This window comes from Amblyraja radiata, assembly GCF_010909765.2.
Source record: "Amblyraja radiata isolate CabotCenter1 chromosome 43 unlocalized genomic scaffold, sAmbRad1.1.pri SUPER_43_unloc_3, whole genome shotgun sequence".
Classification (NCBI taxonomy): Eukaryota; Metazoa; Chordata; class Chondrichthyes; order Rajiformes; family Rajidae; genus Amblyraja; species Amblyraja radiata.
The window spans coordinates 226628-233346 of NW_022630091.1; positions in this window are offsets into that span (position 1 = coordinate 226628).

Sequence of the window (6719 nt, forward strand, 5' to 3'; positions counted from 1 at the left end):
ACAACATCTACAGCGTCCACTCTGTCGGTCCTGCTACTAACTTCCTCAATGCACATTAGTCAGGCAAGGTCTTCCCTTCACTAAATCGTTCTGACGTCTGCCTATTTTATCGTGAACTTCAAACTACTGTGTTGCATCATCCTTAATTGACTCTCAAATCTTAGCAACCACCGAATTCAGTCTAACCGGTCTATAGTTTCCGCTCTACTGCTTTGCTCCCTTTATGTACGGCGGGTGATACTCGCAATTTACTAAACTTCCAGAACCACTCCTAACTCGTGATTCTTGAAATATCATAAATAATATCTCCACATTCTCTGAGGCTACCTCTTTCAGAACCTTGGCGTGCCGTCTATCGGGCCCAAGTGACATATCCACCCTCAGACGTTTGAGATTTCCTACCACCTTATCCTTAGTAATCGCATGGCGTGGAGAGGGAATAGTGGATGAACAAAGAGGTTGTAAACTTAATCAGGAAAACAAAAACGCGCATGTCAGGTAGAAGTGGATGGCAGGACCAAATGTGATCTAAGGACATGTTATTGAAAGAGGCCAGAGAGGAAATTGCTTGCTTTGGAGCATAGCAGAAGCTTGGAAATGTCACGAGAGACATACCGAATGTTCGCAGTCTCCGAAGGACATAGAGACTTCAGTGTGTCTTCGTGGCTGTCCTATCATCGTGTCTGGGGCACACAGATCACTCAGTATATTCAAGTCAAGTAAATTGTAGCTCCCAAACATTGGAACGTCCGCATCATTGGAGCTGATTGGGCATGATCATATCGATATCTATCCCTTTCATCTGCTGGTATTGAGATACTGAAGACATCGACGTAGACAGGTTGGTTTTAACTTTTCCAAACAAAGCAAATATTGCTGACGTTTCGCGAAGGGAACAAGACTGTCAAACTGCACAGTGGGATGTTGGTCAGCTGCAGCTATAGGCGGGAAAACAGCAGATGGATTTAAATCCCAGTAACTGTGAGGTGTTGCATTTACAAATTCACAATTCATAAGTTATATGAGTAGAATTAGGTCATTCGGCCCATCGAGGCTACGCCACCATTCAATCGTGTATGCCCTCTGCCACCTAATCCCATGTTCCTGCCTTTTCCCAATAACCCTTGGCACCCCATCAATAACTTGTCTGTCTCTGCCTTCAAAGTGTCCCATGACTTGGCCTCCACAGCTCTCTGTGGCAATGTGTTCCACAAATAAACTATCCTCCGACTGTAGAAGTTGTTCCTCAAATCCTGTCTAAGCGAGCACACTATAATTCTGAGGCCATGACGTCTGGTCCTAGATTCGACCACCAATGGATTCATCCTTTCCACATCCACTCTATCTATGGCTTTCATTATTCTGTAAGTTTCAATGTTGTCCCCCTCAACCTTCTTAAATCCAGTGAGAAGTGCCCAGTGCTGTCTAACGCTCATCACACGCTAACCCACTTATAGCTGGAATCAATTTCGTAAACATTCTTTGGATCCTCTCCAGGGCCAGCACATCCTTCCTCAGATATGGGGCCCAACCTTGGTCACAATACTCCAAATGCGGCCTGACCGGCGCCTTGTGGAGCCTCAGCATGACATCTCTGTTTTTGTTTTTCGGTCTTCCACATATAAATGCTAGCATTTAAATTTACTTTCCTTACTATCGATTCGAATAGCAAATTAACGTTTTGTGTACACTGGTGTAGGACTCCCAAAAAGTTAATTTGCAAAGTCCCATTCCGCGCACAATTTCTGGATTCTCTCTCCATTTACAAATAATCTACGCCTCAATTCGTATTACCAAAATGCATGACTCAGCAATTTGCTGTTCTGGCTTTTATCTGCCTCTTCTCTGTCCATCCTCTTAACGTGTCCAAATCCTTCTATAGTGTTCTTGCTTCCTCAACACTACCAGACGTTTCACCTATCTTGGCATCATCTCGAAACTTGCCCACAAAGCCTTCAATCCCCATATTCAAATCATTAATATACAACGTGAATAGAAGCGGCCCCAGCACCGACACTTGTGGAACTTCACTAGTCACTGTCAGCCCACATGAAAAACGGCTTTTATTCCAACAGTTTGCCTTCTGCGACCCAGCCAACCCGCTAACAAACCGCTTAACTTCCCTTTACTACTATGGTGTCTCATCTTCCCTAGCAGCCTGACGTGCGGAACGTCTTCTAAAAGTCAAGGTAAACAACATCTACCGCCTCCCGTCATGCTAATAACTACATCAAATGCGTATGTAGATTTGTCAGGCAATATCTTCCCTTCACAAAATCAGGCTGACGTCGGCCTATTTTATCGTGGACATCCAACGATTGCGTAACCTCATCCTTTGTAATTGTCTCTAAAATCTTAGCAACCACCGACGTCAGGCTAACCGGTCTATAGTTTCCGTTTAAGAAGGAACTGCAGTTGCTGGGAAATCGAAGGCAAAATCGAAAGAAATCCAGGGCAAAAATCAAAAAGGGCCACTTTTCAACATAGTTGTATAAGGGGTAATGCGGCTTTTACACGGGGCGACTTGACGCAAGAGTTAACCAGAGTTCAACATCGTGGGAACCTCGTGCGATAACAGTACGGCATTCGTGGACCACCGTGGACCACCGTAGCGCTACCGGCAGGTCATCGTGTAACTTGGTCACTCGGGAGAAAATTCACGAAAATTTGAATTTCTCCAAGAGTGACTTGTACACTTGTGGTTGAGTATTGCAACATTATATGAACGTAGTGGCCAGTGCGATATCCGTGCGATATCCGTAATAACTCTTGCGGGTACCGTGGGAACTCCTGCGAACGGTGAACCCGGAAGCTGGACAGAGGTGACAGAAGGTGATTAAAAATTATCTTCAGTGGGATTGAATTTAAAAAATAAATAAAAATAAAGATTTACATCCGCATATGGACATCAACTTATTCATGAGTTATGTTAATGAGATTCAAGAAAATAACTATAATCTTTAAAAGGGACTTTAAAGGGGACTTTACTGAAAGGTTACGCATTTTTATGGTCCGTGAGATATTTTTCACATGTACTTCTTTGATACAGGTCGGAGTCCTCGGGTCCAGGGGTCCGGAACGCTATCAATCAATGTTGTGCAGAGACCCGTGTAAGGAGTGAACTGCACATGCTGGTTTAAACCGAAGACAGACACAAAAAGCTGGAGTAACTCAGCGAGTCAAGCAGCATCTCTGGAGAAAAAAAGCTGATGTTTCGGGACGAGACACATCTTCAGACTCAATTCCGATTAGGAAGTCTGAAGAAGGGCTCCGATTCGAATCGTCACCTATTCTTTTTCTCCAGAGATGATGCCCGACCCGCTGACTTACTCCAGCTTTTTATGCTTTTCTTCCCAGATCTGACTTACCTGCTGAGTTACACCAACATTTTGTGTCCTTCTGTGCATTTTAACCAGCATTAACCAGCGTCTGCAGTTCCTTTAGACATTACATAACTTCAGATTTTAGAGATATAGCGCGTGGGAACTCCTGCGAACGGTAAACCCGGAAGCTGGACAGAGGGGACAGAGGGTGACTAAAAAAGGTTGTCTCAAAAGGACACATGGGAACATGTGTCCTTCGAGGACGTCCCACCTAATTGTCATTGTTGGATAATCTTTTTAACAGGAACACTTGCAGAGATGGCTCCCAGAAAATCTCAAAGGAAGGGGGTAAAGCGGGTCAGAGATGTTTTTGCCATGCAGGAGAATGAGGAGGAGACGCAGCAAGAGAGACAGGTGGAGAGGCAACAGGAGATGCCACAGATAACACTGCCTGTGGGCTCCTTGGAGCAGGGAGAGGGTGAGCAAGGTGCAATTCAGATTGCCTCCCCAGTAGCCGTTGTAGGAATAGCCTCTACAGACGCTTATGTAAAGGGAAGATGGCAGAAGGTAAAGTCATATAACTTCACCAGGGAACAAGAGGGGGAACTTGTAGAATGGTTCCAATTTAACGAGATTCTGTACGATAAATCCAGAGAGGATTATAGAAACAGGGAGAGAAAAAGGAACCTGCTGGAGACGAAGGCTGCCGAGTTTCCCGAGTGCTCATGTGAGTTTATATAACGATATATAAGTTCATCAAGAGGAGAACCATTTAATGTTATCCAAGATTTAAAAACATACATTGCTATTGATGTGAAAGTGCTGTGTTTGCAGTTAACTTAAACTTCTCTTATAAGTCTGTCTGTCTGCCCTGCAGCTGCAAAGTAAAAAAGTCGCAGACAGCTTTTACACCCTCTGTGTTTGAAGTTTGAATCATGTCTATAAAAAAAAAAAGAGCCATAAAAAGAATTATGCATGAGGGCAGGCAATTCTCACTTGTAATGCTTGAGACTTCCTCTTAATTCTCTTTTTAATTAATCTCTCCCTTCTGCCTTCAAGCAAGCGTTTTCGATGCACATAGTGGGCAGCTGCATGCAGCGCGTCAATGAAAAAAACCAACATCCTGTACTCGAAATGATTTCGTAAAGGCATGTCTCCAAATGAGCCGATTCAACCAAGGGAGGATATATATAGTGTGTGAAAAAAAAAGTTACATCATTTGTGTCACGTGTAGTTCACGATGTTCATTCAAGATTTAACGCGACAGCTCGGGAAACGGCCAAGTCACTCGCACGAATAACATAAATGCCGAGTACCGTGGGAACTCTTTATCTACTGCCGTTATATCGTGAGAGACTCGTGCTGGACCACGACCTCTTCACTCTGGTGACATGTTGCGTCAACTCGCCCCGTGAAAAGGCCCTTTAAGACTGTTGTAAAAACAAGCCTGAGGGCTTTGTGTCTCAATGCAAGGAGCATTCGACATAAGGTGGATGAGTTGAATGTGCAGATAGCTATTAATGACTATGGTGTTCGGCTGGCAACCGGAAGGTAGCTGGTTCGAATCCCGCTTGGAGTGCATACTGTCGTTGTGCCCTTCGGCAAGACACTTCACCCACCTTTGCCTGCGTGTGTCCTTGCGCAAGACACTTCACCCACCTTTGCCTGTGTGTGTGAATGTAATTATGTGAAGCACTTTGGGGTCAATGCAAGTTGACTAAACATGTGCTATATAAATAAAGACATTTAAATTTATGACATAGCTGGGATCACGGCGACATAGCTCCCCGGTGGCCAAGGCTGGGAGCTGAACATCCAAAAATATTCAATATTCAGGAGGGATAGACAGAAAGGAAAAGGAGGTGGGGCAGCGTTGCTGGTTAGAGAGGAGATTAACGCTATAGAAAGGAAGGACACTAACTTGGAGGATGTGGAATCCATATGGGTAGATCTGCGAAACACTAAGAGGCAGAAAACGCTAGTGGGAGTTGTGTACATGCCACCTAACAGTAGTAGTGGAATTGGGGATGGCATCAAACAGGAAATTAGAAATGCGTGCAATAAAGGTAAAACATTTACAATGGATGACTTCAATCTACATTGGAGGTGGTTAAGAAGGTTCAATTATTGTGTATACATGCAGGAGTAGAAAGATGGATTCAACAGTGGCTGAATTGGAGACGCCAGAGAGTAATGGCGTTTGGCTGTGTGTCTGGTTGGAGGCAGGTTACTAGTGGGGTGCTTAAGGGACCTGTGTTGGGTCCACTGTTGTTTGTCATGTACATCAATGATCTGGATGAAGGTGTGGTAAATTGGATTAGTAAGAATGCAGATGATACTAAGATAGCTGGTGTTGTGGGAAATGAAGTAGATTTTCAAATTCTACCGAGAGATTTTGGCCATTTGGATGAATGGGCTGAAAGTTGGCAGATGGAGTTTAATGCTGATAAGTGTGAGGTGCTACATCTTGACCGGACAAATCAAAATAGGACGTACATGGTAAATGGTAACGAATTGAGGAATGTAGTTGAACAGAGGGATCTAGGAATAACTGTGCATAGTTCCCTGAAGGTGGAATCTCGTGTAGATAGGTTGGTAAAGAAAGCTTTTGGTATGCTAGCCTTTGTAAATCAAAGCATTGAGTATAGAAGTTGGGATGTAATGTTCAAAATGTACAAGGCATTGGTGAGACCAATTCTGGAGTATGGTGTAAAATCTTGGTCGCCCAATTATAGGAAGGGTGTCAACAAAATAGAGAGAGTGCAGAGGACACTTACTAGAATGTTGCCTGGGTTTCAGCAACTAAGTTACAGAGAAAGGTTGAATAAGTTACGTCTTCATTCTCTGGAGCGCAGAAGGTTAAGGGGCGACTTGATAGAGGTATTTAAAATGATGAGAGGGATAGTCAGAGTTGACGTGGACAAGCTTTTCCCATTGAGAGTAGGGAAGATTCAAACAAGAGTACTTGACTTCAGAATTAAGGGACAGAAGTTTAGGGGTAACATGAGGGGGAACATCTTTAGACTGAGAGTGGTAGCTGTATGGAATGAGCTTCCAGTGGAAGTGGTGGAGGCAGGTTCGATTCTATCATTTAAAAATAAATTGGATAGGTATATGAATGGGAAGGGAATGGAGGGTTATGGTCTGAGTGCGGGTAGATGGGACTAGGGGAAGTAATTGTTCGGCACGGACTTGTAGGGCCGAGATGGCCTGTTTCCGTGCTGTAATTGTTATATGGTTATATATGGTTACATATAGATTGGGTGAATCAAATTGGGAGGGGTGCTGAGGAAGAAGTTGCTTGGAATGTATGCGGGATAATTTCTTAACCAACATGTAGAGGAACCAACGAGAGAGCAGGCTATTCTAGTCTGGGTATTGAGTAATGAGGAACGG